The sequence below is a fragment of the Accipiter gentilis genome, chromosome 21 (genome assembly GCF_929443795.1).
Source record: "Accipiter gentilis chromosome 21, bAccGen1.1, whole genome shotgun sequence".
NCBI lineage: Eukaryota > Metazoa > Chordata > Aves > Accipitriformes > Accipitridae > Astur > Astur gentilis.
Window position 1 is genome coordinate 19,533,568 of NC_064900.1, and position 16,467 is coordinate 19,550,034.

Sequence of the window (16,467 nt, forward strand, 5' to 3'; positions counted from 1 at the left end):
AGGCGTCTTCGTTGTCCCCCTTGGGCCCGCCTGAAGTTGGCATCGCTTCGTTACGGCGGGGTGGGAGGGGTGGGGGGCTGGTTCACAGGCGAGCCTGGCCCTTGGAGCGCAGGCAGGTGCGCCGCGGGGGGAAGCGCCGTGGGCAGCTTGTGAAGGCGGTTAGCCGAGCCGCTGTTGCCAAGTAAAAGTGTTTTTCAGTCCGGCTGTGGTAACCTGTAAATAAACTGCTCCCGAATCGCCTCGTTCTGGAGAATTTTCCTTTAGGTGCATTTTTTGAGATATCCCGGAATCCCCAGCTCAGCTGTTCATCAGGCTTAAAAACGATAAAGTAGCAGAGCGTGAGCTAGGTTGGTTTCAGGTTGCCGGTCTGAGCATCCCTTTTTTTTGCCTCTCCCCGGGAACTGCGACACGAAGCCTCTGGCCGGGCCGGGCGGCAGGCCTGGGCGAGAGCTTGCCAGCTCAGGCAGAGGTGACTTGCATCCTGCAGAGCCAAACTGCTGGCCTTGAAAGACTGCTAAAACCTCCCTGGCTGTTTGAAAAGAGGACTTGGGAGTTTTTATGGTGCGACTTTTTAGGTTGCATTTCACTAGCGGTCCTCTGATCGAAATTGTACTACTAACCAATGCCCCGTATCCCAGAAGTCTGGAAAAGTCTATGTGTGTGGGAGGGAAGTAAGAGGGAATTTGTTTTTTTTTTTTTTTTAACGTATTTGGTGTTTTTCACTTTACTATATTACACATGATGCCTTTGGCTTAGCATTGCTAGGTGTGCTGTTGGGTTCTGGCAGAGAATAGTGGTAAGGCTTGATCTTGAAAATGGGATTAAGAATTGAGTAAACTGCTAGGCTGATTTACAGAGCATTTTCTCAGATTGTAATCTCTTAATGATAGAATGACTGAGTGTTTTAAACAATGATTCCTGGCAAGCTTGGAGTAATGTATGCAATGCTGTAAAACACCTAATTCTTTCAGTGGGGTGTCAGGGTGTAGGAATTAATAAGTGGGTGGATCTGGCTCTTAATAAAACCATTCATTAAAACATCCGGGCTTCCCAAATGTGCCTGCCATCTAAATGGGCACATTGTGGATGATAGTGTCCGTGTTTCATAGGATAGTACGGCTGTGTTGAACACAGTGAGTTTTCAGAACTTTTGTGTACTTCCCAGGTTCATCCATCTCAAGCATAGAGCTTCATATGATCTTGTTTGTATCTTGTCCTTCTGAACCTCAGACTGGTCACTTAACATGTAATTATTGTGGCAACATGTATACTGTTTATTAGTTTAAAAGAATAAAGGAAAATTTTGTGACAGCCTGTGATAAACGGATGTCTTATTCCATGCCCAAATAAGCCTGTCCTGTCTTTCATCCTGTGGATGGTAGAGAGTGCCAAGAAGGAAGAGAGTAAGCAAAGTGTCCTGGTTTCAGCTGGGATAGAGTTAACTGTCTTCCTAGTAGCTGGTACAGTGCTATGTTTTGAGTTCACTATGTGAAGAATGTTGATAACACTGATGTTTTCAGTTGTTGCTCAGTAGTGTTTAGACTAAAGTAAAGGATTTTTCAGCTTCTCATGCCCAGCCAGGGCACAAGAAGTTGGCATAAGACACAACCAGGGCACCTGACCCAAACTGGCCAACGGTGTATTCCATACCATGGGACGTCCCATCTAGTTTAGGAACTGGGAAGTCGGGGCAGGGAATTGCTGCTCGGGGACTGGCGGGGTGTCGGTCGGCGGGTGGTGAGCAATTGCCCTGCGCATCATTTGTACATTCCAATCCTTTTATTACTACTGTTGTCATTTTATTAGTGTTATTATTAGTTTCATTATTAGTGTCATTATTAGTGTCATTATTAGTTTCTTCTTTTCTGTTCTATTAAACTGTTCTTATCTCAACCCAGGAGTTTTACTTTTTTTTCCCCCGATTTCCTCCCCCATCCCACTGTATGGGGGGGAGTGAGTGAGTGGCTGCGTGGTGCTTAGTTGCTGGCCGGGGTTAAACCACAACACAAAGGGAAATGCCCATTGGTGTCTCCATGCAATACTCATGCCAGCTTCCATGAATTGTGATCCAGTCTGTATTTAATAGCTCCAGGTGTGTTTTTATCTAGAGCTCTTGTATTGGGAGTGCCCAGGGGAAGGGGGTTTTGCAGCTTAATTGCTGCTTGTGTGAGGAACCAGTTCTCTGGGGTGATTTGAGCCTCCAGTATTTGGGTTTTGCTTACTTTTTTTTCCAGTTCTTATACTGGAGGAGGTGGTGAACAGCCCTGTACAACTCTATTTGCTGTGTCCATGAAATCCTGAGCAGTGTGGAGCTACATGATGTCTGTTCCAGGCTGAAGGGTCCTGATGTGTTTGACTGGTTGTTGCATGAAGGTGGTCCACGTCTGATCCTCTGCTGTGTTGTGTGTCTTTCCTTGGCCCCTTTTGAGATGGGAGTTAAACTGAAAATAGTCTGAGTTGAATACTGTGTGGATTGATACAGTTATGTAATGATATGCCACTTGCATAACTAATCTTCAAGTAAAAGTGTAAAGCAAAATAAACCTGTCAAGCTGTCCAGAAGCAGAAATGTATTTAACTGTATTTACCTTTGAAGCTCCAAGTATACATACAAAGTAAAGTTGCAGATATTAATCTTAAATCTTACTGGCAGTAAATTCTTATACCTCTAGAAAGGTAGCAGTTATTTTAGATGATGACTTAAATGTTGATCATGCATTTTTGGGGCCTCTTGTTAAGAAACCCAATGAATCAGACGTAACCCACACATAGTGTAGGAAAGGCTGTGATGAAATAACCAGGAATATGTGGTGCTGAGCACATCTGTGTATTGCGAGTTGATCAACTGTCAACTGCTTGCCATGGCCTCATAGGTAGGGCAGGAGGGCTAATTCTTAACGTATATTTGGTATTAGCAATACTTTTACTCTTGTAGACTAGGAAAACGGGATAGAAATTATACCACTCAACTGCTGAACAAGTAACAATTTGTTAATTATTCCTTCTGATGCTGCTGGCTGGCTTTCTCTGCCTTTGCTCCTGATACCCCCAGCTAGTGGCATTTTTTGCCACTTGAATAGCTTAAACAGCAAAGATACAGGTAGTCTCTCAGCTCTGAAGGTTGAGTTGCTCCTAATGAAGGGGAGAGGAGGCAGCTGTTGTGCGTGGCACCCTGTAGCACCAAAAGTGATTTACTTGCTTGGTTTAGGAAGCTTTGGTAAAGAACAGAAGTGAAATAGATTTGATCAAATACAATATGTATGGGTACTTTTACTGCAGTAGTTGACTAAACAAAATAAAGACTGATGGGAATTTTGTAGCTTATAGCTATTAAATTGTGAATTGCCTAGAGAAATAAAAATCAGGAATTTTAACAGAGGATTAAGGAAGCTTGAGAAACAAAGCTTTTAAAATGTTTGTCTATGGAGATATTTATACTTTGCCTTGTGCAAAAACATATGATAATAGTCCTCCCTTTATATTGCGTAGTAACAGTATGTTCTTCTACGGGGAGGGGCGGGGGGAATAAAAGATTTAGTGTCTATTTTTGGCAGTGACATCAGCAACTTGTTGACTCACCCTTTGGGCTTGAGTTTGTGTGCTGTTTTACCCATAGCGCTGTACTAGCATAGCTGGATTATTGCTAGTGGAAAATTTTGTAACTGTTTATGCATGACTGTTGTAGAATGCACAGTTAACTTGATTATGATGGTTTATTCTCACACTCAAAGCAGGGCTATTTCTGCTCTTGTATTGGGTTGCACAGAACCTTGTTCTATTGTGCTGAATCTCTGAAGATGTGCTTCCACAGCCTCTTTCAGCAGCCTTTCCCAGTGTTTGGCTACCCTCACTGTGAAAATTTCTTTCTTAATACTGTAACTTCCCTTGCTGCAACTTTGTCCAGTGCTTCTGGTCTTTTTTTTTCCTGTGTACTTTAGAGGAGAGCCTAGCTCATTCTTTGCTGTAGGCGCTCCCCCGCACCTTTCCCTTTAAGTAGGTTAAGACTGTAAGTGGATGTTAGCAACCCATGCCTCCCCGAGTTAGTTTTTTTTTCATTTCCAGTCTGAAGATACCCAGCTCTCTCAGGCTCTACTTGTGTGCTATAGATAGTAGAAGACAGACCAGGAACAAACAGCTAGCTTTCTACAGAGGCCTTAGCTTGTCCTTGTTCACCTGTGCCTTGAGCAGGAGCGGGTCTATCTTGCTGGAGTTCACATCCACCTCTCCTACCCTGTGCTGTGCCCCTTCACCCCTGGGAGGGTGACCATATCTGTGTGGCAGCATGTCTAATACTGAGATCTTTGCACATTCTTCTATTTTTCCTTTTTTTGGGGTGGAGGGGGATGTTGAAGGATAAACAGGCTTTACTTACATCAGCCTGGATTCTACAATGTAATATAATTATACTGATTCACTTTGAGAATTGTCAGATTCATGATGAAATGAATCATGATGTTGCCTCAAGTTCTGAAAATTTTCCTTTTGGTTTCAAAGACTGTCTCCTTTAATCTCTTGTAAAGTATAACTTTCTGCTTTAGACAGCTGACTTTCTTCTTGTTTTTAAATAAAGCCTTGATAAACACTGAATGGGTGCTTTGATGGGAACAAAGTGCTTCTCTAAATGATCCTAAAATGTGATGCTAGGGCCTAGTTAAGTCATAAGCATAGAGTATGGACTACCATAGTTAAATGAGTGACTAGCAGGAAGAAATGGACTTCTGGTCACATTCCTGCCTCAGTTCTTTGTCATGCATGGGCATATTGTTGCAAATGGTGTTTGTGGGGAAAAATAGAAATCTGTAATTTTTCTTTTTTTCTGAAAGCCTGAATTGTGACCCTGAGTTGGGGAGGGGGGTATCTTCTTTGGAAAGGGGGGCAGTCCTTTCAGTATATATAGTGAACCATTCAGCCTTGACCCAGACACACACTGTTCAGAGCTTGCAACAAGAATCTACTTAAAAAAAACCCAAACAAAACCCCAAAGTGATCATGTTGGCATAGGATATTACTGTGCTACATTGTTTGACCATCTGTGATACCTTTTCCCACAAGTATTTTGTTAACTCCCAAGTGTTATTTAGGCTAAAGACTTTGTATAATTTACCATGTAGTTTTAGTCTTTTACCTCTTAGAACATAATTGGTTCAATTAAAACCATTAATGCCTGTGGTGTAATTGCATTTTCTGGAGTTACAAACTGGTGTTAAAGTGCTGCCCATTAGAATTTTCTGCTATAGCAATGTGTATGGCTTAGTATATTTTACCAGCCCCTGCAACTGCCTGTAATCTACTGACTATGTAGTCCTCGGTGAAAGCTTTTTCTTTTTTTAATAGTTCAGTTTATAGAGTAAATAAGTAAAAATGTACCACTGCACAGCTTCAGTCTTTATCTTGATGAAAGAAAGCATCAAACAGGACACTGATTTGTTCAGCTACACAAAATACCAGCAGTGCTTGGACATGGATATGGGTTGAGGGAGAGAGGGAAGGTCCCATTTCTTCTGAAGTGTTGGTGAGTTTTTGGTTGAGAAGACTGAAAAACCTACTTGGTGGCTTTAGTAGGCTTCAGTAGCTGGATCAATTAACAAGATGTCTGTCAACTGGTTCATAGGTTTCTAGTAACGTTCTTAGACCTCTGCCCTCTTACAAAAGGGAAATACTTGCCATTTTCCTGTTTGTATCTACCTAGTATCAGATCACTGATGCTTCATGATGGTTCTGTCATTTTTTTTTTTCTATTTTGAGGTGCACAGTGGTGGGTACTTGACTGAGGTATTGAAAAGATGTGGAATTGGGTTCAGTAGGACTGAGTAGGAAGGCAGCTGTTGGGGGTCTAGCAAATTTGGGAATGGAAGTTGAAGAGTGATCCAGATGAAATGCTAGTTTTAGGTGATGGTGAGAAGGGGGAAAGGCTGGAGTGAGATCTGTCATGGAATTAACACAACTACTACGTATCATCATTGGGAGCCATGACGCTAACTTAGAAAAGCTGGATTTGCCCTTTCTGTTTTGTCTCGTATAGGCTGCTATTTTGGGTGCAAAACTAAATGTTCACAAAAAACATAATGTCATACATTGTTCTCTTCTTTTTTTGGTGGCATCCAATAAGTTCAGTTGACTTCTGCTGAACTACTCAGATTCCAGAGCCCTATAGAAACCAATGTGTGTCAGTTTAATGGAACATATGCTTCTGCATTATGGTAGTCCTTAGAATGCTCTTGTGTGTAAGAATGACTAACCCTGATAAGCACAGCTGACTGCATCACTGATGACCTTAATTTTTAAGTGTGTGAAGAAATAGCTACATAGGCCAATGCACATCTAATATATGCATATCTAGTTGTAGTCCTCATCAAAAGACTTATGTTGGCAATTGTCTTAATAGCTGCTAGTTTTACAAAAAGGCATGAAAGGATTAGGACGTAGGTGTTGCATTTTGTTAGCAAGGCAGTTACCTCTGTATATGAATAAAAACTATGTATCTCTGAAAAACTGAGTGGAAGCCCTCTCAGCTCTATTACACAGCGTTGGCATGTCTGAGGATGTTGCATGGGTTCTGAGAATTTGCCCAGAATTTTAAAACAATAGATTATGTGACCAGGAATCTAATTACTGTCTCATTGTAATAGGGAAGAAAAGGTTTGTCTTGCTGAGTACTTCAGATTCAAGTATTTATGCATGTTTCTTTACTACTTCCAAGCTGTAAAGAAGGCATTCTTATTATGGAGGACTTTTTAAAATTGACATTCTATCTCATAAAGATGCTTTTCTCCCCCTGTTCAATTTCAGTATTCATGTATACCCACTTCTTTCCTCTCTGTCTCCCTATTACCTTCTATTTATTCCCACTATGCTTTCTAATCCTAGCTGCTCCTTCATCTTCTGTCTTCCACAGAAGAAGCTCCTTTTCACTTGTGTAGTGTCAGAGATCTAAAACCTCTCACTCATGCTTCAGTTTACTTTGTACTAGGGAAACTTTGCTTCATGCAGTTATTGATTAGTCTAAAAAGAAAATAATGTCTTAAGGCAATCTGTCAAGTGCAACAAGATCAGTTTTTTGTATTTAAAATGTTTAAAACATGAGTTTTCCTCTGGGGAAAAAAAAAAATTCTGCTAAAAAAAGTTTTTAGCTGTAATATGTCTGCCTCTTCCCCAAGTGTCTGACAATTTATTTGTCATTCTTATAGCACCTCAAGTTGAAGGCCAGGTGTTGGTGATGATTCCTGGCCATGCTCCAAAGAGTAGGCATCTAAACTGCTTGGAACAGCAAAGTCAGCTTCACCTCATGTTGCTATTGGAAGCACCTTACCAATGAATGTTATTTGGATGTTACTTGCATTTAAAATCTAGTGTAGGCCCTTGATCTAATATCTCAGAATAGATGTCTGAAGACCTGTCTAATGACCCAGGTCAACTAGTTAATTTATGTGAACATCTTGAAACTGTTCCATTAGTCTGGATATTTCTAATGCTAAATTTATTTTAACCTGCTCTCTTGGTATGCATAAAAACCTTACTGACAGATTGTTTTTTTAAACATGCAGCTTCAGTTCTATTGACTGATGTTACTTGAAGGTAGTGGTAGCTCTAATGCTTTCTATTTGACACCCTCCTCCTTTCTTTGGCACTGTTGCTCAGGCATGATACACTTACGGTTCCTTGCTGTTCGGATGTGCTGTGGTGTTGAATTTTGTGGTAGCATGTCTGCCATTGTGCTTAGTTTTAGAGAGAGAAGAATTTCACAGTGGGGCAGGAAGTTCTGGTAGGGGTAGACCTACTCTCCCCAAAGTAGGAGTACCACTGCTAGAAGGTTATGCTGAATTCATAAAATGTAGTCTACTAGATCCACAAAAGGAATTGCAAGATGCTCAGTCACATGACTAACTTATAAGCGTATAGTTCATGGAATAGAAAATGTGAGTTTCGACCAGTGTTATGTGAACTAGTCTTGCATTCATTGAGTGATCTGTCTCTATTTGTGTGTTCCACAGTCCTTAAAAGGAGGTTGGGATCTGTGTCCTCCCAATTCCAAGTGATGGTGGTGTGAGGAACCAAAGTAAGGATTATGTTCCTTGTGGTAGGAGTAGAAAAGTGGAGAAACCCTGCTAAAGCAATACTTTAGGAGAGTGTGGACTTCAAGTATATCAGTATTTCTTCTTTAATTCCTCCTATTCAAAACCAAAACAAAACCCTGTCTTTTTGGTCAAGAAAAGGCTGATAGGAATGTGGATAAGCTAATGTATGCAAACAGACTTCATTGATCTTGAAGGGTTGTTAAATACTATTGCAAAGATGTGCAACTGGAAGAGACTTATTTTTCTATTTCTGGGCGGTGTTTAGGGTCTGATCTTCATTTGCCCTCATCTTTGAGAGAGGGAGCTGTTGAGAAGGCTCTTTAGGAGACATTGTATTGGGACAAGAGGACAATAAACTTTCAGTGACAATTGCAAATGCATGTAGGTAGTTTATAACAGTGTGAGGATTTTTTTTTTTTACAAAAAGATGCATTGGTTGGTTATTAAACTCAGTGTGTGTGGGGCCAGACTTCTGTTTGAGGGCACTTTCTTTTTCCTAGCATGTCACTGACAGGTAGGCTACATGCATGTGCAAGATATGTGCCTCCAGGCATTCCCCATGGTCACACGTGAATGTGGTGGTGTCATCAGATCTAAGTTTTTGGATCTATAAGCATGTGGTAAGATCCTTTGGAGGAAAGGCAGGAGGGCTGAGGGGATTGTCTAAAAGACTCTTATTAAAATCATGCTGAGCTATGGTGTGTTTTAAATGAAAACATGCTGCACTACCACAACTGTTTGGAAGTTGCCCATCTAGAATGAATTCATTGCATAAACATAGGAGTCAGCAGCTCATTTTAGCAGCTTTAGCGGGTGTCCTGATTGTACTGTACCTGCTATCCCAGCAAAAAAAAAAAAGAAGTTTAATAAATTCTGTTGTTTGTGCCAGGCTTAAGTAGATACCTTAGGTATTTTAGGCTGTATAAGTGCCCTTGGACATCCCTGTTTATGCAAGCAAGTCTTACTGTTAACATAATTGTTTGATACCTATTGTGGTAGATAGCCACAGTATAAATGTTCCTGGTTTGGCAAGGATTGGTAAGCTGTAAGTTAATTAATGCTTTCCTTTCTAAGACTTACACAGTTTATTTTGAAATTAGGAATCTTTGATCACTTCCAGCAAGATTTACTTTGTCCTGCATAATCAGTTCTTCCTGCCAAATGCCACTCCTTTAGGAAATTGTTAAAGTTTAATAGAAATATGAAGTGCTGCATACTGCTTTGGTGTACTAGCTTTTTTGAGAAAATTTGGGCAGCATGCCGGTTGTAAATACTTGCACAATAGCTTCGTATTGTTACACAAACAGTAGCAATGACTCCACATAGAAGCATTTGTAAAATAGTAGATGTGATGGTTTGGGACAGGAGCTGGTGCAGGGGCTCTGCAGAGGTTAGATCTAAAATCCACCTTTTTTGAGAAGAAGAAATTGGAGAGAACTACTGAAAGTATCACAATCTGTATACTTTGTACATAAAGGTAAGAACTTAAGGCAAATAAGTACTTTTTGTCAGTTCTCAAATCCTTCCATAGTTTGTATTTTGTTGGACTTGTCATCTGATGTTACCTCCTCTCTGTCCCTCCATTCTGCAACTGCCCTCTTTACCCCCCCCAAACCCTTAACATCCCTAGGAGAAATATAGGATAAATGGGGAAAATCCCTCCTTTTTAAGAAAGGAGGAAACAGAGTTGAAAAAAGAAATGCTTTACAACTTCAGGGTCTGTTTAGACTGCAGCTTTTTTTATGAGAATGTTAAAGCAGTGGAGAACAAGGTAAAACTTGTGCATGCTGAATGAGCCAGGTGACTCAAATCTGCTGTCTGAACAAACAAATCCTCTCTCTCAGTTGACATGAACTCCCAAGCTTTAACTTAATCTTTGGAAAGCTCATGGATTATCATATCTTTCAAGTTCAATACATGGATATTGTTTGTACTAAAATATTTCAGTTTTTTAAGACTAGACAGAGTGTGGTGAGTACTGCCAATGGCATGGGCTCTGTGAACATGTATGTGACGTTTTCAAGTGAAGCATAGCCTGTTGGAAAAGTTTTTAATTTCCCTTTCTTCTAGGGATCAGGTATGTTCTGTAAATTTTTCATTCTTACTTAGAGGAAGTGATTTAGAAAAATAACAGCTTAAAAAAAATAACAGGTGTAGCAATAACTTTAAATTTTTCATCTTGCAAGTAGTGTGTTGGCTGTACTATCTTGTCCCTTTGGCCCAGTCTTTAGGAAGCCTAATAGTTGTACCTACTTGCCCCCATTTTTTTTCAGTTAGGGTGCTACCATCTTTGCCTGGGGTTTCCTTCTTTGTTTAGCTCTTTGCTACTTTATTGCCACTGGATAGCAGTTCTAACAGCAGGTACTTGTGGGATACTGAACTAATTTCAGTATGTAGCACCAGTAGAAAAATAGTCTTTTCATTGACAGACTCCAAAGGGATGGGAGAGAGACTGCAGCAAAGGATAGCATTTAGGTTAGCTACTTTGGTCTGTATCCATTGTCTAAGCAGTTTTTTCCCTTTCTTAAAGAAAGCAAGTCAAAATAGGCATTACTGTCTGTTTTGTCAAGCAGTAAGGAAGCAAGGCTAAAGTGATAAAGGGGTTTTTAACAAGAAGGGATTAAGGTAGCAGTTTGGTACTGGTGACAGTATTGGAAAGGTTTGTGTTTTTCCTCTTTCTTCCTTAAGCGCCTCCCTCCAATAAAAAAAGGAGGGGAAAAAAAGTGAAGAGGGGATCCCTGAAGCTTTTTAAAGAAAGGCCTGTGCCTAGGCTGTGTGGAGATGTTGTCACTTGATCTGCAGGTAGTTGTTTCTTAGTCTGCAAAATTCCAGGTAGTCAGTTATATCTTGGCTTTCAGTGGTATAAAGTTTTTGATTTGAGTGTGAAAGCTAGCTTTTGCTTTGTTTGCTGTATTGCTTCCTTCATAGCTTTTGGAGAAAGTACATAAAAATAGCTTTATTAATTGCACTTTATGTACTTAATGCACAACTGTATACACACAAAGAGAGCTTTTTTGGAGGAGTTTCTAGCTAGCATATGTATGTATCCAGCCTCCAGTGGGGTTCATTGGCAAGCTTAACTGCGGTTTATGGAATTCATTGACTTAATCTATGGCATATTTGATATGAGTTTTCTAATGAGAGTGAGTTCTTTGATTTTATAAACACCTGAAAGTTTTTTCAAAATATTGCTGCTCTATTTTAATCCTATTTACAACAATTGGAAAGTATTTAATAAAAAAGGCTCCTAACAGTCTTTTTTTAAATAGCAGCAAACAGAATTTAATAGTAATGCTATTGCAGTGTAATTTGAACGTTGTTATAGTGATTAGTTCTTTCAGACAGAAAATTACTAATAATGCTTTTTAGCATTTAGATTTATTTGCTGAACTTCTTTGGATTTTCTTTGTATCATCAAAAAATTCTGGACAGAAAATCTTTTTCTCATTACTTATCCTAAAATAAATGAATGTATGAGTTCATAAATCTGACTGTTTGTTACTTCACTTGAACACTGTAATGTAAATAAAAACACCTCAAGACTGAAGATGGCCCTTCAGCTCCCTCCCCTACCCTCACAGTTTCAGATGCCACAATTTTGGTTGTAGGTATATGTAGAACTTTTCTCAGAAGTTCAAAGTACTAGTTCTATTAGCTGGTGTAATACAGGGTTTTTGGTGTTGTGGTTTTGTTTTGTTTTGTTTTTGTTTTTTTTTGAGAAAGGGGCCTTGGACTATAATGTCACTGTATGAGAGTGTAATGTGTGAAATGTGTATTTTTTCATGTTACTAAGACTATGGATAAAAAGCTCAGGTTGCAGAAGCAGGGCATGACTGGGGGAGGTTAGAGTTGTTAACTACCAGACTTAATCTATAGAGTGATAATGCCAGGCACTGACATTATGTGGGAAAATTTAGCTGTGTCACTTGTATATAAATTCCACTCCCCTAGCGCTAGAATATGCCATGAAGTGAATACTGATTCATAGCATGAGCTGTCTTTTCTCTGATTTTAAGATTTTCTTTTTTTCCAGAGGTAGATCTGAGCATGTTTTGGGGCTGAAAATGGCATATAAATTAATTTCAAATTCACTTTGTCCTCACAGACGGGCACAGGGCACTCCAGCTGGTTCCCATGCAGTGACTGGCTGCTCATGCTGGTGTTCAGGCTTCTCAAGCCCTAAGTATGAGGCCCAACAGAGCAGATAGGGCCTGTTCAATGTCACCAGCTCTTCAAATACAATGTCTCCTGCAAGGCTTCCAGTACAGTGTGTTTCAACAGGTTTCATGCATGTATTGTTTAAACTTAAACTGCTTATATTAACTTGTATTTTTATAATCCAATTGAAAAAAAAAAAGTTCCTTGGTGCTAATAAAGTTCTTAATGGCAGCAGAAGACTCAATCTATAAATCTGACTGTTGAAAAACATAATTTTTCTTCTGAGGGAAACAATCTGCTATTTTTTCAATGAACTCATAACAGGATGACAAAGTAGTAGTATTCATAGTATAGAAGTTAACCTAGTCCTTGATACCTTTAACTGGTAGAAGCTGTCTGTAGGATCCACAATTGGTAAAATTAAGAGCACAGTCAATTTGTATATGGCGATATATGTATTTCAGCTGCAACTTGTGGATTTTGGGAATGACATGAAAAGCTTTACTAAAACATTAGGTACCTAAGTAGACCTAATCATTATTCTCACTTTAAAATTTAGCAAATTTGGACCTAAATAGCGCTTGGATGTCAACTATTTTAGCACAGCCAGTAAACCAGGAATGTTGTTACTGCACAATAACAATGACTGGATTAAAGTATCTTTGCCTTCTGAATAGGATCTCTTTTGGACCATGAAGTTATGGACTGAGTATTATAAGATAACGAGTGATGTCTTTGAGTGTGACTATCAGGCATTGTGTTTTTTGACCAAGCTATTTGTTTTTTTGCTTAACAGTAAATAGTAGGAACAATTTCATAAACAAAACCCACATTTCCTTTACCAGAAGCAAAGACTTCACCTGAGCTGTGGGCCTTTGAATTGCAGAACAAGTAGTAAGGCATCACCTTCCCTAATATCATAAATAATGTATTGTCATCAAAGTAGACATCAGACTGAGCTTTCAGCAACAGTCATGCTTGAGTAGTTTGCAACTCAAAATGGAGGTAGCTGTAAATGGCAATTATGTCCATTAAGTGTCATTGTAGAACACTTTGACCATAAAGACTTCTGAACAGAAACATCTCCCAGGCCCTACAGAGGTAGGAAATGCCAAGCCTGCCAAGATCTGATTCTTTTCCAGATATCCTGCTGAGCACCTTGTTCATCCTTATGTAGCAGGGATCATTGTAGTTTGCTGCAAATCCAGTAGCTGTCAGTTAATGTTCAATTATAACAATGACATTCTGGCCTGCATCAGAAACAGTGTGGCCAGCAGGAGCAGGGAGGTGACTGTTCCCCTGTACTCGGCACTGGTGAGGCTGCACCTCGAGTCCTGTGTTCAGTTTTGGGCCCCTCACTACAGGAAAGACATTGGAGCGTGCCCAGAGAAGGGCAACCAAGTTGGTGAGGGGCCTGGAGCATAAGTCTTATGAGGAATGGCTGAGGGAACTGGGACTGTTTAGCCTGGAGAAAAGGAGGCTGAAGGAAGGGAGATGTTATGGCTCTCTACAACTACCTGAAGGGGGGTTGTAGCGAGGTGGGTGTTGGTCTCTTTTTCCAGGTAACAAGCGATAGGACGAGAGGAAATGGCCTCAAGTTGCACCAGGGGAGGCTTAGATTGGTTATTAGGAAAAACTTCTTTGCTGAAGGGTTGTCAGACATTGGAATAGGCTGCCCAGGGAAGTGATTGAGTCACCATCCCTAGAGGTATTCAAAAAGCACATAGACAAGGCACTTCAGGACATGGTTTAGTGGGCATGGTTGATGGTTGGACTTGATGACCTTAACGGTCTTTTCCAACCTAAATGATTCTATGATAACAGTATTTTCTCTAAATTGCTTAGTCAGTTCTGGGGTGTAGGTTGGATAGTCATTGAATTACTTGGCAGGGAAACCAAAAAAGGGAGGTATTGAAGAAGGTCTAGTATGCAGAAAGACATTGCCAGTATATCATAGAACGTGAAGTGGTTGTAAGTGAATACAGTTTATAGGTGTGAGAGCATCCTTTTGATAATACACATTGTTGCTGGTGCCCACTCCAACCCAGACAAAACTTGTAGTGACAAATTGCTTGGTCTAATGGCATCTGCACTAAGGATTTTTTGCAGCAAAAAAGGATATTGCTTGTGGTAACACTTGCTAATATGTTAACAAGCACTTCTAATATAAACCTGGTTTTAGAACAATAGTCTTCACATTTTGAAAGGTCAGAGACAGCTTTTAAGTGCACTTGCAATAAGTCCTTTAGATGTTGCTGTGACTGACTGAAGTATAAATTTTGACACCACACTTGTGCAACTTACGGACTTATACTGAGAGAAAACAGATTGGACTTCTGGTATTTGGCTCTACTGGTTACTGCGGGTCATCAATTTCAAAGGTTGCTCTTGGCATTGTTGACTCGTCAGCAGTGTATGTTGGCTGTTTAAGTAATTGTAAAAATGCCACTGAGACTTCTTCACAGATAGGTTTTCTTTAAATTCTTAATCAGGTTTGCCTACTACAAGCAACAGCATTTAGTCTGTGCTAAAGAAAGCAATAGGACAGTAGTAAACTGTGGTGCTTTTTGTATTTCTTTTTGTTTTCCAAACTAAGTTTCATCAGTCCAGTCCTTCTTCAAAATAACAGTTGTACTGAGAGAGTTGGGATTCTTTGTTGTATTGTTCCCTTGTTCTGTTTTCTAACTTTTTTCATGGTCATCCTTCCCAGGCTCCTTGGGTTGTCTGCCAGGAACTGTAAGAAATCCAGGGATTTGTTCAGAGGGGAGAAAGCTTTCAGACTCTGGAACCTTTTCTGGCATTCATTTTGTCAATATTACTTCATGATAGGTGTCAGATAATGTGGTGCTTACCATCATGTCTGTTATAGTATTTAATACAAACACAATACACATGTATTGAGTTGAACAGGTATATATTTCAGCCTTCAGTGTTTTGTAAATCAAGTGCAATAGTGATGATGAATAGTTGAGAAGAAGCAGGAGAATAAAGGCCAGAAACTGCTTGTGCTCTGTTTTGGTGTTTGTGGGGTGCTTTTTGTAGCATTATTCCAGTTATGTCCAGTGAGTGCTGCTAGTTGGAACAGGATGGTAAGACAGAACTGTGTCAGAGAAACAGTGGCATAAAACTTTAAAATTAGTAAAGCAACTTGTTTACCACCTTGTTGGAGTGGTTGAAAGGTGACACTTGTTTCCTTCTGGCACAGAGAAACATGTTTGGAGCCATCATGCCAAAACAACTCTAGCTCTGATGTTTCTGATCATGCTAAAGCATAAGTGATGATCAGGAGAAAAATAAGGATAAGCTATTTCTTTTTTTGTTGAGGGACCAACAGTTCTTGTGGCAAAGAAACTGTGTAACAGAAAAGTATGAATAAATAGTAATTTGTGGCTGGTTTTGTAATGTATGTAATACTTCGTAACGGTGTATCTCAGTAAAATTTTTCAGATGTCAGTGTTTTTATTTTAAACCAGGAAGGGTTTTTTTTGGAGGTATGGGGTGTTGTGTGTTTTTAATGCCTGCCTGTAGCGTATTAGCTTACTGAATCTGTTTTAAGTTTTTGATTTTTGTATGTCAATGCAAAGAAAGTACTCAATCCCTTGCAGGTTGTAAATGACTTTTCTGGTTTTCTAAAGTTTTGTGCAGAACAGGCTGACCAAGACTGAGATTTCATCAATGGCTTTATTGAAGAAGAGGGAAGAAGGGAAGTGAAAAAACAGTTAGTCAAGAGTGTTCCGGGTCTCACTGTGTTTTATCAAGGTGGTGTTCCTGCTGTGGTTTACATTCCCTTACAGAAGAGAATAGGTATTGTAGGAACCTCAAAATTCAGTGGGGTATGAGCTTTCACCTGGTAAAATGCAAACCTAATAGTCTGTAAGAGGTAAACATGTATCTAGAAAACAGTAGAGATGGCACTAGTGCTGTACATGTATTCTGGCAATGAATGCATCATTTGTTAGGTTAGAATATTTGGCTTAAGGTTTTCCTTTCTCCTGTTATTTCTATTGATACGCTTTCAAGTGATCCACTTGTAGACTATGAAGGAAACTATAAGGAGATTGCAGTGAAGAGAAAATTGTGGTCTTGACAGATGAACTAGGGAAAGGTCCATTTGTGATACGGAATAAAGTGGGAAGTATAACTGGAGAATATGTAGTTACTTCTGTTCATGCAGTATGAGACACTATAGACTTGGGGATGTGTGTGTGTGATAAAATGAAGCTTTGAGGGCTTA

General features: G+C 39.8%; 1 protein-coding gene across 2 annotated transcripts in view; it reads left to right on the forward strand.

Moving 5' to 3' along the window:
* GBE1 (1,4-alpha-glucan branching enzyme 1) overlaps positions 1-16,467 on the forward strand; it is a 164,315-nt gene that overhangs the window by 686 nt on the left and 147,162 nt on the right. The window lies entirely within an intron of this gene.